Below are 22,847 nucleotides of genomic sequence, written 5' to 3' on the forward strand. Positions count from 1 at the left end.
TTGTTTTGTTTTGTTTTGTTTTGTTTTGTTTTGTTTTGTTTTGTTTTCAGAACCTCCCATAGATTAGATAAGTAAGCAATAAGAGAAGCTCTGGTTAGACACAGCTGCCTATCTGGATTGTACTAGACAATCTCAGTCCTTAGAGTAGACACTCTCAATACAAAATTAGATTGAGTTTTTCTGATAGTATGATATCACACCTAGAAGTATTTAGGGAATGAGTCCTTTAAGGATGATACACTTTGAGGCAGGAATCCTTAAATTGTTATCTTTGTCTCACATTTTCCTCACATCACTCTGTCCATTATAATCCAACTGATCATAGCTGTTTCCCAAACATTAAGAAAGATGAACTTTAAAGATGAAAAGGGTAAGCAGCTAGGTGGTGCAATGGATAGAACACTGGTCCTGAAGTCAGGGAAACATGAGTTCAATTCCAGTCTCAGACCAAACACTTAACACTAGCTGTGTGACACTGGGCAAGTCACTTAACCCCAATTGCCTAAAAATTAAAAAAAAAAGAGGGGCAGCTAGGTGGCACAGTAGATAGAGCACAGACCCTGAAGTCAGAAGGACCTGAGTTCAAATCCGGCCTCAGACCAAACACTTGACAACTTACTAGCCGTGTGACCCTGGGCAAGTCAGTTAAACCCAATTGCCTAAAAAAAAAAAATGAAAAGGGTAACTATTTCATTGTAATTGTTTTCCTTTGTAATCCTATATATTTTATGTAATGATTTTAAAACATTCTGACAAAGCATCCTTAGACTTCACCAGGCTGCAAAAAGGGGTTCATGATAAATCAATCAATATTTATTAAGCTACTACCATGTGCCAGGCACTAAGTGCTGGGGATACAAAAAGAAGAAAAAGATAGTCCCTGACCTGAAAAAGGTTATAATTTATTAGATACAAAAAATGTTTAAGAACTTCTGGTCTAAAGGCAATATTCTGATTGGCTTTTGTTAGAAGGACATGTCCCTACACTGAGTAAAATAACTTAAAAGTTATCAATGAACTCATTGTGTGAAAGTTATTTAACTGAGTGAGAGCAAGTATCTCCTGAAACAAAATTCTAATCTATGACTTTTTAAAAATGCTGTTTTTCAAGTGAAAGTGATGGCAGTAAATGCAATATATTGTATAAAGAAAGGGAGGAGAGGGGATGCCTATGAATTGGGGAATGGCTGAAAAAGTTGTGGTAGATGAATGTGATGGAATACAATTGTGCTATAAGAAATGATGAGCAGGCAGACCTCAGAAAAACCTGAAAAGACTTATATGAAGTGATTCTGAGTGAAGTGAGCAGAACCAGAAGAACATTGTATATAGTAACAGCCATATCCTGCAATGACTAACTTTGATAGACTTAACTTTTCTCAGCAATGCAAAGATCTAAGACATCTCCAAAAGTCTCATGATGGAAAATGCTATCCACATTCAAAAAAAGAACTCTGGAGTTCAAATGCAGATCAAAGCACACTATTGCTCCTTTTTTTTAAAAAATTCTGTTTTGTTTTATGTCCTCTTTCTTGTGGTTTCTCCTACTGGTTCTAATTCTTCCTTACAACTTGACTAACGTGAAGATATGTTTAATAGGAATGTATATGTAAAGCCTGCACACTGTCTTGGGGAGGGAAGGGGACAGAAAGGGGGAGGAAAATTTAAAACTCAAAAGCTTATGGAAGTGATTGTTGATAAATCAAAATAAATTAATAAAAAATTTTTTAAAAAAGGAAAGAGAATCATGAAAGTGAGGAGGAAGAAGAGAACAGTAAGTGAATAAAATCTTTTTATTCAATCTAAAAAATCAAAGGTAAACTTTTGCATAGGAGTTGTATGATAATGGGCCAGAGCAAGCCACAGCATATTACCCCAGTGAGGGGGTACTCAGAAGAAGTCATGTACAGGATGTCATCATAAAATAGTACATCTTGGAGGTGGAGGAATGGGCTGGTTGTGTAACAAGGTAAAGAGTCAACCAATGAATCCACACAATGTAAGAATATGAAGAAGCACCCCTTGGTATACCACTAGGGTAAATGTATGAGGAATAATAATAATAATAATAGATAGCATATGGAAATATTGAGTAAGTCAAAAATGATTAGTTTCTTTCCTGGAGTGGATGATTTTAATTAAATGTACATGAAAACTGTGTGTTTTTGTCTATTTTATAGGAATCATTTGGTATCTCTTCTTTTTTCCTAGGTTAAACTGGAATCAGTGGCAGCTGAGAAGTTCTTCTCATCATTATTCAATCATCTGTTCTGAAAATCCATTCCTAAGTTCTTTTCAAAGGTATCTATATTTTTGATGAAAAGTAAATTCATAGCACTTTGATAATAGTAATAGCCAGCAATTGTATGCCATTTTAAATTTTGCAAAGCACTTAACAAATTATCTCATCTGATCCTCACAACAACACTAGAAAGTCAGCGTTATTATCATCCCCATTTTACAGATAAGGAAAGTGAGGCAGAGGTTGAGTGACTTGTCCAGCGTTGCACAACTAGTAAATGTCTGAGACTGAATTTTAATTCAGTACTTCTTCAATCCAAGTCCAGCTCACTCTCCCTTGTGCAATCAAACTGACTGATCTATAAAGGAAAGGGCAAATCTTTCATATAGTGCATGTGTGTGTGTGTGTGTGTGTGTGTGTTTGAAGAGGAATAAAGAGCAAGTCCTTTGCTATCCTTTCATTTCCATTACCCATACCACCATCTACTAGCTAAGGGAACACATTGTTTGCAAGCAGAAGATAGCACTGAGACCCCTGATCTAGTCCCTCTAAGATATAAATAACTCTGTCAGTGGTATCAGAAAGATCTAGACTTTTTCCTCACACATTTATGCTCATTAGAATACTTGAACAATCTCCAATTTCATTGGTGTGGGTACTCTTACCCTAGTGAAAGTTCTCTACTCTGTATCCTGAATATATGTCTTTTATATATTTGGTGCTAGCTACTTATTGCCTGACTTGAATTGAGCATCTTCCATGTATATTTTGAAGCACCATATAAATATTGGCTATTATTACTGCTACTATTATTTTATTATTATTATTACAATATAGTGGATAGAGCACTGGATTTCAGGTTGGTGAGTCTAGGTTTGAATACAGGTTTTTTACTTACAGACTGTATGATCTTGGGAAAAGGCTTTCAGCTCTTAGAACCTGAGTTTACTCATCTGTGTAAATAGGATAAAAAACATGTATACTACTTCACTTTGTAGGGCTATTAAAAGGAAAGTAGTTTTGAATCATAAAATGCCATAGAAATGTGGAAGTCTTTGATATTTCAATGACTCTGTATCCTACTCTATGAGCACCTCTCTACAACAGATCACAACCCATCTATACCTCCTCATTCTGTCTGACTCTTGTCCAAAAATTCCCTTTTTTCCTCATTAGCAATTCCATTCACCATGTTCACATGTCACCACCTTGATCTTCCTTTACTTCTTAAGGAAGAATATAACTCCTTGAAAATTAGAATTGGGCAAGGGAAAGCAAATGATGTTATAAGACATCAAGAAATAATAAAACAAAATCAAAAGAAAGAAAAAATAGGAGAGAAAATGAAACATTTCATCAGCAAAACAACTGATCTGGAGAACAGATTGAGGAGAGACAATATAAAAATTGTTGAACTACCTGAAAGTTACAATCAGAAGAAGAATCTTGATACAATATTACAAGAAATTATTAGGGAAAATAGTCCCAAAGTTCTAGAACAAGAAGGTAAAATAGAAATAGAAAAAAAAAATATTGTTCACTACCTTAAAGAAATACCAGAAGGAAAACTTACAGGGATGTCATAGCCAAGTTTCAAGGCTCCCAGATTAAGGAGAAAATATTGCAAGCAACAACAACAACAAAAATTTAATACTGTGGTGCTACAGTCAGGATTTCATAAGACCTAGCATGTTAAAAGACTGTAAGTCTTGGAACATTATATTTCAAAGAGCAAAAGAGCTGCAGTTATGAACAAGAATAACTTACCCAGCAAAATAGAGTATAATCCTAAATTTTAAAAAATGGACATTAAATAAACTGAAAGACTTTCAGATATTTGTGACAAAATAAGGTCAATGGAAGATCTGAGATATAATATCTGGAAGAAATATAAGGAAAATTTTAAAGACCAATGATAAGGCACTCATTAAGGTCAAACTGTTTACTTCTTATATATAAAAATGTTATCAGTATTCTTAAGACTCATCATTACTTGGATAGTTTGAAAGAAAGGTTGGAGCTGAACTGAATATGATGAGGTAATTATAAAAACAAAATTAAGTCAGAAAAGGTAAGAAGAAGCAATTATCTCATACAAATGGGGCATGAAAGGAAGAACTAATACAAAGAAGCAGGAAGGGGTTGGGGTGGAGGGCTTGTAGTTTTGGTCCTCTCATTTGACCTGGGTTAAAGAAGGAATAACATATACTTGTAAAAGGGTATGAAAGTCTTCAAAACTTAAAAAAATAAGAGGATAAGGGGACAGGATAAGGGAGGGACTTTTACAAAGGTGTGTAGATTAAGATTTAGGGGGTTTGGGGACAGAACAAAAGGGAAGGACATTTAAAAGGGTGGGTAGGATAAGGGGTAGTAGGATAAGGGGTAGTAGGATAAGGTGAGAGGATAAGGGAGAGATTCTTTAAAAGTGTGTGGATTGGGAAGATAGAGGTTAGAAGTAAGTGTGAGAAGGGATAAGGTAAAAAGAGAGGTTCAGAAGGACAATAGTAGGGAAAAGTAGGATGGAGGGAAATACACAAATAGTAATTATAACTTTTAATTTGAATGGGAGGAACTCACTCATAAAACATAAACAGATAGCAAAATGGACTAAAAATCAGAATCTGACAGTATGTTGTTTGTAAGAAACACATTTTAAAATGAGAAATACACATAGAGGGTAAAATGTTAAAATAAAGGGTTGGAGTAAAATTTATTATGCTTCAGCTGATGCAGAAAAAAAGCAGGGATAGCAGTCATGATTTCAGACAAAGTTAAGTCTAAAATAGATTTAATTAAAAGAAATAAATAGGGTAACTACATTTGGATAAAAGGTACCATAGCCAATGAAGTAATAACAACATTAAATTTATTTGTACCAAATACTATAGCATCTACATTTTTAAAAGTTAAATGAATTATAGGTGGAAATAGATAGTAATACTACAGTAGTGAAGGACTTCAATCTTCCCTTCTCAGAACTAGATAAATCTAACCAAAAAATGAATAAAAAAGAAGTCAAAGAAGGGAATAGAATTTTAGATAAGCTAGATATATGGTAGATATCTGTAGAGAACTGAATGGAAATTGAAAGGACTACCTCTTTTTTTTTTCTCTCTGCAGTTCATGATACCTTTACAAAGACTGAACATATATTAGGGCATAAAAACTTTTATAGTTAAAAGCATAAAAGTTGAAATATTAAAAGCATCCTTTTCATATCACAATGAAATAAGAATTATATTTAATAAGAGACTATGGAAATACAGATTAAAAACTAATTGGAGACTAAAGCTAATCTTAAAGAATGAGTATGTTAAAAACAATTCATAGAAATAATAATTTCATTAAAGAGGATGACAATAATGAAACAACATATCAAAGCCTATGGAATACAGAAAAAGCAATAATCAGAGAAAAAATATATCTCCAAATGCTTACATCAATAAAATAGAGAAACAGGAAACCAATGAATTGGGTATGCAATTAAAAAAAAAAAACTAGAAAAAGAACAAACTAAAAATCCCCTATTAAACACTAAATTGGAAATCCTCAAAACTAAAGGTGAGATTAATAAAATTGAGTGTAAGAAAACCATTGAATTAATAAAGAAAAGTAGGGGTTTATTTTGTGAAAAAAAACAATAAAAATAGATAAATCATTGGTTAATATGATAAAAAAGAGAGAGAAAAACTAAATCACTAGTATTAAAAATTAAAAGGATGAATATATCACTAACAAATATGACATCAAAGCAATTTTAACAAGTTAGCTTGACAATGACATGTCAATAAATTTAACAATTTAAATGAATAATTGCCTAGATTGGCAGAAGAGAAAACAGAATATCTAAATAGAACTATTTTAGAAAAAGAAATTGAGCAGGCTATAAATGAGTTTCTTAAGAAAAAAGCACCAGGATCAGATAGATTTATAAATGAATTTTATCAAACATTTGAAGACCAACTAGTACCAATATTAAATCAAATATTTGGAATAATGGGTAAATAAGGAGTCTTACCAAACTCCTTTTATGAAGCATATATGATACAGATACCTAAACCAGGAAGAGTAAAAACAGAGAAAATAAATTATAAACCAATTTAATTAAAGAATATGGATGCATAAATTCTAAATAAAATATTAGCTAAAAGATGGAATGTAGAGATGGTTTAATATAAGGAAAACTATTAATATAATTGATTATATCTATAACAAAGGTAACAAAATCATGATTACATCAATAGATGCAGAAAAAGTTTTTGATAAAATGCATATGGTCTTTGTGGAATCAATCAATCAATCAGTTCGAATTTAGGGGCAGCTGGATGATACAGTTGATTGTTGTTTGTCCTTCATTCTCAAACAGGACCTTGACATCTGGAAGATGATGCTATGACTTGCAAGTGAATTGAATTTAAATGAGGGAAGACTGTGAAAGGTCATCAGCCTCACTTTCTCCTCCAGAGTCATCTGGGTCCAGTGGTAAGATATAGATCAGGATGACTGGGGATGGCCCAGAATCCAGTGGGAGATCTTGGTCTTTTTAAGCTAAGGTCTTTCCTAATTTTCACTTTGACTGAGGAAAAACCCATTCAGTGATTAAGCCTGGTTATGAAATGAGCCAAGGAACAGCTCCCTTTGTCTAACAAAAAAAAAAATCAACCTGGGAAGGGAAGGCCTTCAGGGTTTCTGGTCAAAACAGAAACAATTACTATTTACATTCACTCACTCTGAGTCATCAGGGCCCAAACAATGACCACTAAATGGTGCTTGAGCTGGGTCCTATTGTTGGCCTACCAATGAGAGCCAGAGTGAATTGGGTTTAAGGCATGGCCTTTAAGAGGAAATCTAGGCAGTAAACCCCAAGATATCTTGCTAGGTTTCAGCCATCAAAATTTGCATTCTTTTGGGCAAAACACCTACAGCTAAGGGTATGATACCCCATGTAGACAAAGGGAAAGGAAGGAGAAAAGAGGGGAAGGGAGAGGAGAGGAGAGGAGTTGCCTAACTGGAATTGGCCAGTTTGGTCCCTAGTGAGGAAGCTCAGAATACTCACAGGTTATTGTTTGTCCTTTGTTCTTGAAGAGAGCCATGACATCAGGAAAATTATGCCATGACTTGCAAGGGAATTTGGATTTAAATGAGGGAGGGGTACGCAAGGTCACCAGCCTCACTTTCCCCTTCAGAGCCATCTGGGTCCATTGGCAAAATATAGATCAGGATGATCTGAGATGGTTCTGATGATACAGTTGATAGAGTGCTGGTGGGCCTACTCTCAGGAAGACCTGTGTTCAAATCTACTATTAAATACTTGCTAACTGTGTCACCCTGGGCAATTAAAACTCTGTCTCAATTATGAAATGGAGATAAAAATACTATGTTTCACAAGGTTGTTGAGAGGATCTTATGAGATAACAATTATAAAACACATAGTGCCTGGTTCATAACAGGTGCTTAACAAGTTTGTTTCCTTCTTCTATTTATTAAGAGTCTACTACATTCAGAGATGTAGCGCGGAATATTACATAGATAACTGGCTTTAGGACCAGAAAAACCTGGATTCAAGTCCAGCCTCTGACACCTACTGGTTATATGATTGTAGGGAAATCACTTAAATTCTCAGTGCTATATGTAGCTTTACAAAACTATAATTTGCACAGTAGGTGTTAATCTGCATCAAGCAGAGGGATGTTCTTCAGCTAGGAGTTCTCTATATCAATGAAATCACATTCCCTATCTTTGTCCCTTCTTATATGTCAGCAAGGCCTTGTTAGGTCTTGTGAATACAAAGACAAAACTGAAAATTATCTCATCCCTCAAAAAAAATTACTGTCTAGCTCTTCATTTTGGCCTACCTGAACTATTCCAAACTTCAATAATCCAGAAGTGGTCTATGATTTTACCAGTACAGATAAAGGTCACATCTTTTTGTTTTGTTTTGTTTTCTCATAGTAAAGAGTTTTATAACTTGCAGTATTCAGAGTATTTCCTTACCTAGTGGCTAACCTAATGAATAGTGGTTCTTGTTTGTTTGTTTGTTTGTTTTTAAATTTAGGTCTTTCTTTAGTCCTTGAATCAAATACATATAATTCATCACCTAGCCATTTTCATAGATTTTCCAGTTTAATAGAACTTTGGAGTTCTTATGCTGCTCTGGAAGAGTCTTCCAGAATGTGGGTTCACTTCCTTGACAGAATTAAGGAACATGATAGGAATTATAATGGAGGTCTCTCCTCCTTTCAGTCATTCATATTCCTGATGAGGATGGGATCTAGACCCCAAAAAGAAAAAACCTTGGACTTTCCCACATGGCTTAATCTCTGGCTTTCACCTGAGGCTATAATCCCATCAACTGGCCTTTCATTGTGGCTACACCCAATCACCCAATCTCCCAATTCTCTGTTACCCTTAACCTAGCCTAGCCCTCCATCGCCTTACCTCCCTATGGCCCCCTGGCCATTTCCCACCCTTAATCCTAGCTAGGCTCCATTCTCCCTTGGCCACTTGGTCCAGGTCCCAGGCATTCTGGTCACCTCAGCTTACTGGCCACTCCCATCCAGATCTTCTTTAGACCCCTCCTCCAGTCACCCCAAACTACTTGGCCACTCCTAGAACCCTCCCACAGTGTTTCTGTATATAAGGTCCATCTTGTCTCTATTAAGGTGCTCAGATTCTTAAGATCTGGCCCACTTGCATTAGCAACATAAATGCTTAGATTCCTTAAGAGACTGGCCAATATGGTGGATGTTCTAATAAACCTTGTCTTTGGCTGAAAGAATGCTTGGGTCAAATTCTTTTGGGCAGGACCCACATCTCTTGCTGTTGATATTTTGGGGTCCCATCACCCCTAAACATCTAAACCTCAACAATATTAGCACCCTTAAACCTCTAAACCTCAACAGAGCTACTGAAAGGAGTATAAGGAACAATTGCCTACCTAAGCATTTTTAATAGATCCAGTGATGTACAGAAAGAACTTGTAAAACTACGTCATAATGGATATTATATCACCAGGCTATATACTCTGAAATAACTTTTCAACATAACTACTAAATACATCATGAGACTTGTTGAATCTATTTACCTGTCTGGGTATCCATAACCCATTGTATGACCTTTAGTGAATCTCTTCTCCTCTTCTGTTGTGTTCAATTGTTTCAGTTATTTTTTTTTGTTTTGGCAAAGATACTAGAGTGGTTTGCCATTTCCTTCTGTAGTAGATTAAGATAAACAGGTTAAGAGACTTGCTGAGAGCCACACAGCTTGTAAGTATCTGAAGCCAGATTTGAACTCAGGAAGATGAGTCTTCCTGACTTCAGGCCTAGCATTCTATCCACTGTGCCACCTAGCTGCTCTTCTCCCTCTGAGCCTCCCTCACTCATTGTGTGACCTTTGATGGGTTGCTTCACCATTCTGGGACTCCTTAATTCATTGTGTAACCTTTAGTGGGTCTCTTTTCCTCTCCTGGTCTTGCTTTCCTCATCTATAAGATCAATTGTTTGGAGAAGTTGATGAAAAAGGCTCCTGTTAACTCTGATATTCAATAATTCTGAGATTCTATTTTTCAGCTTATTGCTTACTTATCTTTCTTCTTTTCTTTGTTAGGATCAAAGGTCATTCAGGGCCAGAACTCTCTTATGCTTTAATATATACCCTGTGGGCATCCAGTTATTCCTTGGTGAGTGTCTATTTTACATTCAGTGAAATAAAATGAGCTCATTTCTTAATGTGCCATTTAAAATTAAATAAGGCTAGAATTTCCTGACTTTCCACACTTTCCATATGTGCTGCTCTTCAAAGGAAAGACTTGGACTTATATCCCATATTCTGTTGGCTGCTCCATCTCTTCAGCCTTCCAGCATTTTTCCTTCTCATTTTGCTATCACGGCTTAGTACTATTCAGCACAGTATACTTGTGCCCCATAGAACCCAGAAGAACAACTAGGCAAAAGAGAATCTCTGAGTACTTCCCAGACCTCTTTCCAAAACCCCTTCATTTGTAAAGTAATGTAACTAGGATTATTTTCTTTTCAATCTGAGGAAACCTGAAATAACCATCTCCTTACTAAGAAGGTATTCTTCAGTTGTGACCAGTCATCCGATGGAAGAAATTGGGCACACAGTTGTGGGACATGAGGAGGTAGGGAAGTTCATTTGGCCAAGGGGACCATAGAAGAAAACAGCAGAATGGATCCAGGGCTTGGAGAAGTCCCCAACTAATTACGTGTGAGTATTATAATAAAATGGCAGAGCTGGATTGCAAGGTAAATGGGGTGTTGGGGAGTGGGGTTTATATATTGATCCACTGCTCTGCTTCAGGGAGAAAATGAATTTCTGTTATATCAGCTTTAATCATCACTGCTTGATGATAAAAATGTATAGAAATTAAAAAACTGACTGAGTTTTGAAAGGTCATATTAACCACAGAATCAAGGAAGTATGTGGAATGAAAAGAAACATTTTCTAATAAAGAATCTCTTGTTCTTGGTTGTGTGTTGTAAAACAAAACAAACACAAGATACTGGCATTTGTAGTGGGTCACAGAGTAACTCAAAATACTCATGAACTTTGAAAATCTTCTGTGACTAATGAGATTTATTAAAAGGAATTTATGAATAATGTAAGAGGAAACATCACACATTAACAGAGTTGTAAAGGGTATTTTGCTTCCCAGCTACAAATTAATTTGTTGCTTTTTATATCAAATGTCTTGTTAAATAATGTAAACACAATTATCACACAAATAGTTATGTGATTGAGTGTGATTTCCCTGTCAAAACAAGGAAATTGTTATGTGCACTAGGGGATACTAAATTCTTATATACATAACTTGTGAAGTTCTCTTTGAGGATGTTTATGTAGAAAGAAAAGCTGTGCATTCAAAACAAACATTTCTGTGCTGCATTCTTGGATTTCTCCCTGTCTCACCTGACATTTAATACCCCTAATGACCTCAGAAAGAAAGCTGCAGCCTTGATGCATGAAAAATTTGCAAATGCAACCTGCAAAAGTGTTAAGACAATTAGAAATGGGTTCCCTGGACATACAAATGGGACGCTCCTGATCCACTAGCTATAACACGGCCCTTTCAATTTTCCAGAGCTACATATGGAGTTTCATTATTCAAAGAAAACACCCTTCCTAGTCCCCTCCCTCATAACCATTGGCACAGAGCTGAAAGATGACAGACCAAGGTGAGAGGTGCAGTCTGTGCTGAAGGAACCAGATTTTTCTTTGCGAAAATTGAAGGAGCCACAGGAGGATTTAACCTGGGACATCAGCCTCATTAACTGAAGAAACAGAGATTCCAGATGCCATTAGTAGGAAAAAAAAAAGAAAGGAAATGATAGAAAGGAGATATGATAAATGACAAAGAGGGAGCATAATGGAACAGGATAAGTGAGTTTCAATTGTTGGTTTCTGGTTCTGCATTTCAGTGATACAGCAACTGCTAATATGGCTCCCTTTTCTTCTTAGTAGGCTTGAAATCATACCCTGAAAACAGTCTGACAGCAACCTTTTGCCCAAAGTGGTAGGGGGTGATGACTTTCAATATTGCTCTTTGGATTGTCCTAACAAAGTTAAGGGGCAGCTGTGGGGTAGCTGTGGGGCAGTAAAGGGGACACAGTGGCTAGAATCTTGAGTCAAGAAGACCCATCTTCCTGAATTCAAATCTGGCTTCAGACACTTACTAGCTGTGTGACTCTCAGCAAGTCACTTAACTCTGCCTCAATTTCTTCATCTGTAAAATAAGCTGGAGAAGGAAATGGCAAACCATTCCAATATCTCTGCCAGGAGACCCCCAAATGGATTCACAAAGCATTGGACATGATTGAAATGATTGAATAACAGCAACATTAACAGAGTTATTCAGCCATAAAGAACTGGTGGGAATCTAGATCAAATGTGAAAGTAGATATTTGTTAGTTGACTGTACTGTGGAAGAAAATTTTAATGGAGTTCTGAGGAAACTTAGAAGAAAAAGACACATTGACTAGTGCCATACTTCACCTAAGCACAAAATCAGTGGTGAGTCACTACTGAAATCTGGCTGTGACCTGAGGCCTAGCAAGAACTCTTGAATATACCTTGTGTAGAGAGCTAATCTGTCCCTGTATCACAACAGTCTTAGACAGAGAAGCCTGAGGCAAGAAAGAGGTTAAGTGACTTGTCCTGGATCATATATCTAGTATGTATCAGAGGTAGGACTTGAACCCAGGTCTTTCTGACTCTGTATAGCTCTCTACACTGCTGACAACACTCCCTAATCTTATCTCTATTGGATAATAACTATACTAGGTGGAACACTGGAGAAAGCACTGGGCTGGGAATCAGGAAGACCATCTTCCTGAATTCAAAACTGGCTTCAGACATTTACTAGCTGTGTGACTCTGGGCAAATCACTTAACCCTGTTTGCCTCAGTTTCTTCATCTGTAAAATGATCTAGAGAAGGAAATGACAAACTATTCCAGTATCTTTGCCAAGAAAACCCCAAATGGGGTCATAAAGAGTTGGAAACAACTAAAATGACTCAACAACAAAAAAGCATACTGTTCTTGTCCCGAGATAACATGAATACTTAAAATTATAATTTTTCAAACTATGTTTGAATGGTCTATATTAATATCTATTATGTGGTTCTGTGTACAATTGATCTTTCGATTGAAAAATAAGAAGTAAGACTTTCATACACAGTATGAGTACTCTCCAAGCTTGGGTAAGAACCCAAGGCACCAAAAGCTAAATATGATTTATTTAGTGTATATATGCATAATATATATGTAATATATGTATATAATGTATGTACTATGTGTGTGTATATGTGTGTATGTGTGTGTGTATTTTGGTTTGTAGGGCCTCTGTTCAAAAAGAGTTTAAGGTGTGAAACTACAGCACTCAATCTGATAAAGTTTTAAAAATTATTTCTGTATATTAGAGCTGAATAACATTTTGAATAAAATCTCTTTGTAGGTAACTATAACCCATATTCCTGACAGTTTCTTTCCCCAGTAGAATATATACATTCAGCATCCAGTTGGCCATAATGGTTCTACAGCTATCAATCAAAATTCCCACATCACTAGAAAACCATGAGTCAACAGTTCTGTTGAAGTTTACTGGCAACTCACTATTTAAATTAATTAAATTATACTTAATAATTTAATATTAATTAATTAATATATAAATTCTACTGATTTCATTTATTGTTGGACAAAGGATGTAATTCTTAGAAACACAGGTGAAAGCAAAAAAAAAAAAACTGGGGAAAAATACAATATGTAGTCAAAAACAACCAAAAGAATTGGAGAAGCTAGCCCAAACTGCTGAATAATGCAGGCAAGAAGGGCTTTTAAAAATTTATCAATTATTACATAATCATTGTGTGCCTGTCATGCATAAGGCTCTTCATTAGTTTCCCATCCATTTGCTAGAGCATGGGTCTATTCTAGTATTTTCAAAAGAACAAAACATATATTTGGTACCAGGTAAATGCTTATGAATGAGATGGATTCCCATTTGTGAGATGTGCACAAATGGTTTTCTTAGCACAGTTAAGGCTCAGTTAGAAGCCCACAGGCGAGGAAAGAGTCATTTGCTAAATCCACGAATCCTTGGATTTTTGCATAAACAGTTCTCCTAGAAAAGGAGAGAATCTACCACAACAGAAACTTCCAGTGTGCTTGCTTATTGGGCATAAAAATATTTCAAGTTCTCATGCTCAAGGAATGAAAGTCAGAAGCAAATCCCTAGACCTTAGGTAAATACCACTTGTATTTGGGTCAAGCATACTGGAGCCCTCAGACTCTCTACTGTAAAGGTTAAAATGGCATCTGCAGATAAGAGTATTCTACAAAGAAAACACTATGTGCATTTAATTTATTAGTACATATCAATATTCTTTGTATTATTGCTTTTCTTACTATTACCAAGGGCAGAGAATGGAAATACTCATGTTGCAATTGGTTTCTATCCCCATGGATGAGAAAAGAAAAGAATCAAAAAGGTCAATTAATTGATTTGTTCAAGGTAAAGTAGCTAATAAATACATATATGGGATTAGAATCCAGGTCTACTGCACTGCAACTCCAGGAGTCCATATATAAAAATTTAAAAATTAAATTAAAAAAAGACGAGTAAAACACAATCTTCTTCTCTTGGTAGAAAGGTCAGAGACTACATTTGTCAAATGTTACATGCAATGTCCGAACAATTTTGCCTGAGGTTGTGTGTGTGTGTGTGTGTGTGTGTGTGTGTGGGTGGGTGGGTGGGTGGGTGTGTGTGTGAAAGAAGAGGTTTTTTGCAGGATATATCAGTAAATGACTATGCTGTAAAAAACAAAAGGCAAAAATAAAATTCGATAGACAGTGAGACAGACAGAATAAAACAGAATAGGAAGAACTTTTGCAGCCTAGAAGAATGGTAACATTATTTATCTACATTTATAAATTCTGCATCCCAAGCAATGATTTCATAAACTAAAATCTTGCTTACTCCTTTGTAAATGATATAATAAAGAGATTACTATTAGAAACAACCCTTTTGTCTTTCATGGGACAAGACTTGCCTGGATAGAATCATAATCTCTCATTATTTGGCCAATAGATAATTTAGCTGTATCAAATTATAAAGAATGGTGGCATTGAAAACACAGTTGTACCCAAATAAAAGTGTCTGCTGAAGCCATTAATAAAGGACCAACTTATTTAATGGAAGATTTTTTTTAATGGCAAAGATGTAAATCTAAAACTTATGCTCTCCTTTCCATGCAAGCATGCAAAGGTAAACACACATGCTAACAATCCATATGTCCCACAACTGTTTTCAGTTGTACCTGTGTTTAGGATATTCCTTTTGTACAATCATTTCCCTTTTTTTCCTTTCATTGTGCCAAAATGTTGTGTACCTCCCAAATGTTGATGTGGGTCAAGGAATTTGAGTCGAGAATTGACTGCTAAAAGTCTGAGTCACCTTTTTCCTATGCCTCCAATCTGCAGAAAATGTCCGGAAAGGCTCTATGAGGAAACCACTTTGTGACTATGTTTTGAAGCTATTTTATTATATTTAAATTGGGTTGGAAATGTCAAATAATAAAAAGTGTTTTCTCCTTTTAAGAAACTGCAAAGAGATATTCAAGCAGAAAGCAAAATGAAGTAAAAAAGAAACAGAAATTGAAAAGTGTAGTTAAAATGCAATATCTAGCTTTTTATTGTTGTAGGACATATAAGGCTAAAAGAGGGAAAGGAGTGATATTAAAGGGAAAAATCAGAATATAGATCATGAAATAATACTGTTTTTTTTTTCAGGAAAGGTGTACATGTACATGTATTTGTCTGTGTGTGTGTGTGTGTGTGTGTGTGTGTATGTGTGTACTGACTACAGGACAGATCTAAACCAAAGGGATTTATGGCAGAGAGGAGAGAACTAGTGAAAGGTACTTCTCTCCCCCAGGGTAGGAAAGTTCTAACCTTTCAGGTCCTTTGACTAGCCAGGTGCAAGCTTTGATTCCTGGTCCCAGCTAGAGTAGAGTTAAGCACAAGTTAACAGCATTGAGAATGTGTCATCTAAAGAATTAACTTGCATCTGCAGAAGCAGAGAGATTAAAGAAACAAACCTACAAAACCTGGCAGACAGGACATTGTCACTGGGATCTGTGAACAAGGTCTACATTCTGAACAGCACAACAAAGAATTAAACCCAAAGTTTCATAAAGTCCAGTACTGACAATATTTGAAATTAGAGGGAGTTAAGGTGGCAACATGTACATGGATGTGATGTTTCTTTCACCCTTATTCCTTCTTTAATTTCTGTGTTATAGTAACTAATTTATAGTGTTACTTAAATAGATATTTTGTGGAGAAAACATTTAAATATAAAATTTATATAAAATCTCATTCCCTCTCTTTGTCAGACACAAAATCTCCCTTTTTAAATTTGCTCTTTAAAGTTTCAGGGCATTTCAACAACTTTTGATTTTATTAATATGACTTTTTCACATTCTGTAATTTTTCTTAAAATCAAATTCGTGTATAGAAAAGGTCTATCTCAAAAAGGGATGCCCAAATCAGAGAGTAACACAATCCACTGATGAAATTGCAACATAATATCCATCGAGAAAAGACAGAAACAACTTCAAATCCTAGACATTTAAATGAAAAGAGCTAAAAATGGGAACCAAACTAATTTGTAGTTAGAATAGCTGTATTAATAACAGAAAATCAAGTAAGAATAAATATTGTTCAGATCTCATTCAACATTTAAAGAGCACATGGAATTTTAATTTCAAATGCAGTATCCATCACTTGCAAACATTTGAAAAAGAAATTGTACTTACTTAAACACTATAAATTTTCCTTTCTGTTTTCAACTCCAGAGAAGGCATCAAATTTCCATTTTGACTGCAAAATTAATAGAGCTGAGGGATACCAAAATAGGTGCTTGTGGCAGTTGGAGGATAAATTCAAAGAAAGTAGAAGACTTGGATGAGAGACAAGACAAATATCTTTAAATACAATGGCAAATGCTTTACATATGTTATGTTCCTTTCCCATTCAGAGAATGTTGCCTGACTATATAAAGTTAAAAAAAATCTGTAAAAATAACTGTACTATATTTACATTAGTTTGCATAGTGATGATTCACTTATTCAACATATTCAACATTATTCAAAACAGAGGCTTCATATATATTTGTTGTTGATGAGGAGACTATATTGTCTCCAGTTTTCAAAATGTTGCCAGATCATAAAACTATGCTTCTAATAAGACCACAGGATTTAGAGCAGAAGACTTTTCTACTGCAATGCCCTCATTTCACACATAGAGGAACTTAGACCTAGATATCTGAAGTTCAATGCCCAAAGTCAGAGTACATAGAGGAGTTAGTATTGAATTCAAGTCATTTGATACCAAACCAGTTTTAGCTAGAGTACTCCATAAAACAATGGCTAAAATAGTTGTTTTTCATTTGTCCTTAATAGAGAAAGGGAGTAAAAGACTTTTTGTGATATGTCAAGAATTATTTCTATTTTTAAATTCTAATTTTATTTCCTATAGCATTATTGTTAGGCCTTCTATAGTAATCCATAAAGGCTTATTCCAATGTTTCATCATGGAGTGGTTAAGTGTCAAGTTCTTCAACTCTATGCCATCAGAATACAAGCTTTGGCAGGCTCTGTTTAAATGGAAAGGCTTTAGCATAACAGATTGGATCTGCTTTCTGAGGCTCAGAGTAGCTTAATATCAAGAGGTGTACTCTCCATGTATATTATATATATATACATATGTCTACATATATACATGTTAAATACACGCAATATATGTATGCACACTTGTTTTTATTGATATTTTTCAGTTGTTTCAGCCATGTCTGACTTTTTTTGTTAATTAATTTATTTATTTTTAGTTTTCAATGTTCATTTCCATAAGAATTTCAGTTTTAAATTTTCTCCCCTCTTTCCCTCTCCACTTCCCAAGATGGCACACAATCTGATTTGGCTCTACACATACATTCATATTAAACATATTCTCACATTAGTCATGTTGTAAAGAAGAATTAGAACTAATGGAAGGAACCACAAAAAAGAAGAAATAAAACAAAACAACAACAAAAAAAAGAGAGAGCAGATAGTAGGCTTACATCTGCATTGAGACTTCAAAGTTCTTTCTCTGGATGTGGATAGCATTTTCCATCATGAGTCTTTTGGAGTTGTCTTATATCCTCGAATTTCTGAGAAAAGCTAAGTCTATCACAGTTAGTCATTGCACAACATGGCTGTTACTGTGTGCAATGTTCTCCTGGTTCTGCTCACTTCACTCAACATCAGTTAATATAAGTCTTTCCAGGTTTTTTCTGAAGTCCACCTGCTCAGCATTTCTTATAGCACAATAGTATTCCATTACATTTATATATCACAACTTGTTCAGCCATTCCACAATTGATGGGCATCCCCTCAATGTCCAATTCTTTGGCACCACAAAAAGAGCAGCTATAAATATTTTTGCACGTGTGTCCTTTTCCCATTTTTATGATATCATTGGAATAGAGACTTAGAAGTGGTATTGCTGGGTCAAAGGGTATGTATAGTCTTATAGCCCTTTGGGCATAGTTCCAACTTGTTCTCCAGAATGGTTAGATCAATTCACAACTCTACCAACAATTCATTAGTGTTCCAATTTTCCCACATCTTCTCCATCATTTATAATTTTCCTATTTTGTCATGTTAGCCAATCTGATAGGTGTGATATGATACCTCAGAGTTGTTTTGATTTACATTTCTCTAATCAATAGTGATTTAGAGCATTTTTTCATATGACTATAGATAGCTTTAATTCCCTCATCTGAAAACTGCCCATTCATATTATTTAACTATTTATCAATTGGGGAATGACTTGTATTCTTATAAAGTTGATTCAGTTCTCTATATATTTTAGAAATCATGCCTTTATCAGAGGCACTGACTGTAAAAATTGTTTCCCAGTTTTCTGCTTTCCTTCTAATCTTGGTTGCATTGGCTTCGTGCAAAAACGTTTTAATTTAATGTAATCGAAATTATCCATTTTGCATTTTATAATGTTCTCTGTCTTTTGTTTGGTCATAAATTCTTCTTTTCTCCATAAATCTGACAGATAAATTATTCCTTGCTCTCCTTGTTTGGTTATAGTGTCAGCCTTTATATCTAAATTGTGTACCCATTTCGACTTTATCTTGGTATACAGTGTAAGATGTTGGTCTATGCCTAATTTCTGCCATACTGTTTTCCAGTTATCCCAGCAGTTTTTGTTAAATAGTGAGTTCTTATCCCCAAAACTGGGGTCTTTGGATTTATCAAACAGCAGATAATCATAGTCGTTGACTATTGTGTCTTGTGTACCTAACCTATTCCACTGATCCATCATTCTATTTCTTAGCCAGCACCAAGTAGTTTTGATGATTGCTGCTTTATAATACAATTTAAGATCTGGTACAGTTAGGCCACCTTCCCTTGAATTCTTTTCAATAAATCCCTTGATATTCTTGACCTTTGGTTCTTACAGATGAATTTTGTTATTATTTTTCCTAGCTCTATAAAATAATTTTTGGTAGTTTGATTGGTATGGCACTGAAAAAGTAAATTAATTTAGGTAGGATTGTCATTTTATTATATTAGCTCAGCCTACCCGTCACCAACTGATATTTTCCAAAGTGTTTAGATCTGAGTTCATTTGTGTGAAAAGTGTTTTGTAATTGTGTTCATATAGTTCCTGGGTTTGTTTTGACAGATAGACTCCCAAATATTTTATAATGTCTACATTAACTTTAATGGAATTTCTCTTTCTATCTCTTGCTGTTGGGTTTTGTTAGTAATAAATAGAAATCCTGGTGATTTAAGTGGGTTCATTTCATATCCTGCAACTTTACTAAATTTGTTTATTATTGTGTCTGACTATGATTCCACTTGGGGTTTTCTTGGCAAAGATACTAGAGTGGTTTGCCATTTTCTTTTCTAGCTCATTTTACAGATGAAACTGAGACAAACAATGTTAGCTGTCTTGACCTGGGTCACACTGCTAGTGTTTGAGGACAGATTTAAACTCAGGTCTTCTTAACTCCAGGTCCAGTACTCTAATTGCTTACATATACACATATACATGTATAGTATGTGTGTATTCATTATGTATATGTATATCTTTACATGTTATAGATGTATGTACAAAGGTATGTACATTTTCAACACACTGCACTGTGCCTGCACATGTAGATATATATGTGTATACATGGCATATGCATGAGTATGTGAGCATTCACACATGTATATATGTATGTATAAATCTATACATATACAAGTATGTGGATATATATGTATATGTGCACTGTACAGTGTATTCATGCTTCATTGTGTGTATGACTATACATGCTTGTATACATGAGTATACAGAGAAATATGTGATTTTCATTGTGATTTAACTAACTTCCATCAAGAAATATAACTTCTAATAATATAGAAATATCCTCATGTAGTCTGATTTTTCTACAAAATTGTTTAATTCATTGGTTCACTGTAACTTTCTTTGATTTTTACTTTGCTCAATTGACAAAGAAAAGGGGAAGACAAGAAGCAGTATGGCACGGTGAATAGAACACTCAGACGTAGAATCAGGAAGTACAGAGTTCAAATCCTGCCTCCAACACTTCCTAGCTGTATGACCCTGGGCAAGTCACTCAGCCTGTCTCAGTCTCAATTTCCTCATCTGTTAAATGGAAAAAATAGTGACATTCACAGATTTCTTATAAGGATTGAGTGAGATAACATTCGAGGTGTCCCAAATGTATATTTTAAGATATTAATACTTAAAACTGCACTAAGACTTTTGGAATTGACTATATATATATATATATATATACACACACAAAGTACTTCCCAACATTAAAGGGCCATATAAATGTGAGTTATTATTATTATTATTAATGGATCCACTGTGATATTGGGGAAAGCTTGAGTCTAAATAACTGCATGACCAATGGTAGTACCTTCACTTTTCTGAGCCTCAATTACCTCCTCTAAATGGAGAGTTTTGGCTAGATGAGAGGTGTCAGGGACTCTTTTGTAAGTCTGGTGAAGTCCAAGGACACCTTCTTAGAGTCATGTTTTTAAAAAATTAAAAACTGAAGGAAATGATAACTTTCAATTAAATGTTAATTAAAATAAACATGTCTTTTTCCATTATCTAAATTCACAGATTTCCTGAAATCTATCCATGGGCCCCCAGTTAAGAACCGTTAGAGTTATTCTCTAAGGCTCTTTCCAATTCTAATGAACTGTAATCCTGTGGTTGGTTCAAGTGAAAACATATAAAGGAATTTTGTATGAAATGGGTTCCAGAGATAGTCATACTGTGAACAAAAATAAACAGATAAGTTGTACAAAAGCCAGAACATGGGACATGGGGACTTTAGACATGTACTCTTCCTTCTCCTCCTCCCCACCTCCCTTGATTCAGCATAAGAAGAGGCTCCGAAGGATGCAGAAAAGCCAGTTGTGCTCTGGAAACAAGGAGCAATAGTAAACACTGCCAAAATCACAGCCTAGATAGTTTTAATAGCATCTGTCTTTGCCACCTCATGAGTAACTGAGGGAGAGTGGGATGGGGGGGTATTTCTAGCTGACAGAGACTCCCCACAGAGCATAATTCCTAATGTGGCTGTTTTCCTGGAGAATTTTGATGATAACTTTGCATCAAGCTAAAGAAAGGGATTTTCTTTCACTCCTATGTTAACTAGTTGTTTGCTATGGTTGTCTCAACTACTGCTCTTAGCAGAGAGCAGTAGAATTCCCATTTCTGGGGCATGCCAGATGGAAAACCAGAAGCTTTACTGGTGAATAGACCTTTTCCCAAAGAGTATGGAGCTCATTGGTCTTTCTGAAGTTCTGGAGAACCTCTCAGACATCTTCTTTGATTCCTACATCAGTGGAGACAAAAAACAGCAGAAAGAAGGTATCAGTTTGAATTTGGAAAGCTCCTGAGGCCAGCAGCAATGGCAAAGCTAGAACCACTAAGGGTATGGTGAGTGGGATTTCCCCAGGGAGCAGTAAAAGATAATGCATGCCTTCATATCCATTTTTGGACCTAGTTTCTATTTAACTTCACTAAATCACAGATGCCCCAAAGTCATATGGTCTTAGATGTCAATTGTCATTTAGTTAATCAATAAACATTTATTGATCACCTAAATGTGTCAAGAACTATGCTAAGCATTAGAGGGACAAATACAAATTGCCATTCTTGCTGTCTAGGAATTTATATCCTATTGGTGGAAAAGACATGTGTGTGTATAGTATGTGTACACACATATGTATATATATATATATGCACATGTGCAATATGCATATACACAAATATAAACAATGCACATGTGAATATGTACATATGTTTGCATAAACAGACATATATAAAGGCACAATAAACTAAAAACAAATAAATTCAATGAGCGAAGGAACTAGTAACAATGGGAGAGAACAGAAAAGACTTTATTGGAGGAGAGCATTTCTCAGTGAATATCAAAACACACCACTTCCATGCGTACAAAGTGCCTTCTGTATCCACAACATGTAATTGACACTGCCTACCATATGAAGCAAGTTAACACAAAATCAGGCAACATGCTGAAACTTCAAAGTTTCAAAATGTGGGTTTAAGAAGAGTCAAGTAGGAAAGTCTTGCTTCTATAGTTCTGCTTTTCTTCCTTCAGGAACAAAGTGAAGTTGTCTATAAATAATTAAACTAAAATGCCTAAATCTCCATTGTCATTGTACAGACTAAGTCATTAGTGTTTGAAAACAATGAGAATATTGGTTCATATTCAGTATTTTCTTCATCCTCATTGCCCTCAAATCTAAATTACATAAAGTGTGAGTGTGGCTGGCCTTCAGTCAGTTTTATTTCTCAGTGTCTACTATGTGTTTTTTCCTTTCAAAGAGTCTCCCTTTTGGGGGTGTAACTAATATTCGAATCAATAAGTTCTATTTTTTCACCAAACCTATGATTTCATTGGTGTAATTTCCCAGTGAGGAAACTCTCTCTACCAATACCAACAAAATGACATCTGTTCTTCAACTTAGAGTCTTAG

This window comes from Vombatus ursinus, unplaced genomic scaffold (genome assembly GCF_900497805.2).
Source record: "Vombatus ursinus unplaced genomic scaffold, bare-nosed wombat genome assembly UNPS02000582.1, whole genome shotgun sequence".
Classification (NCBI taxonomy): Eukaryota; Metazoa; Chordata; class Mammalia; order Diprotodontia; family Vombatidae; genus Vombatus; species Vombatus ursinus.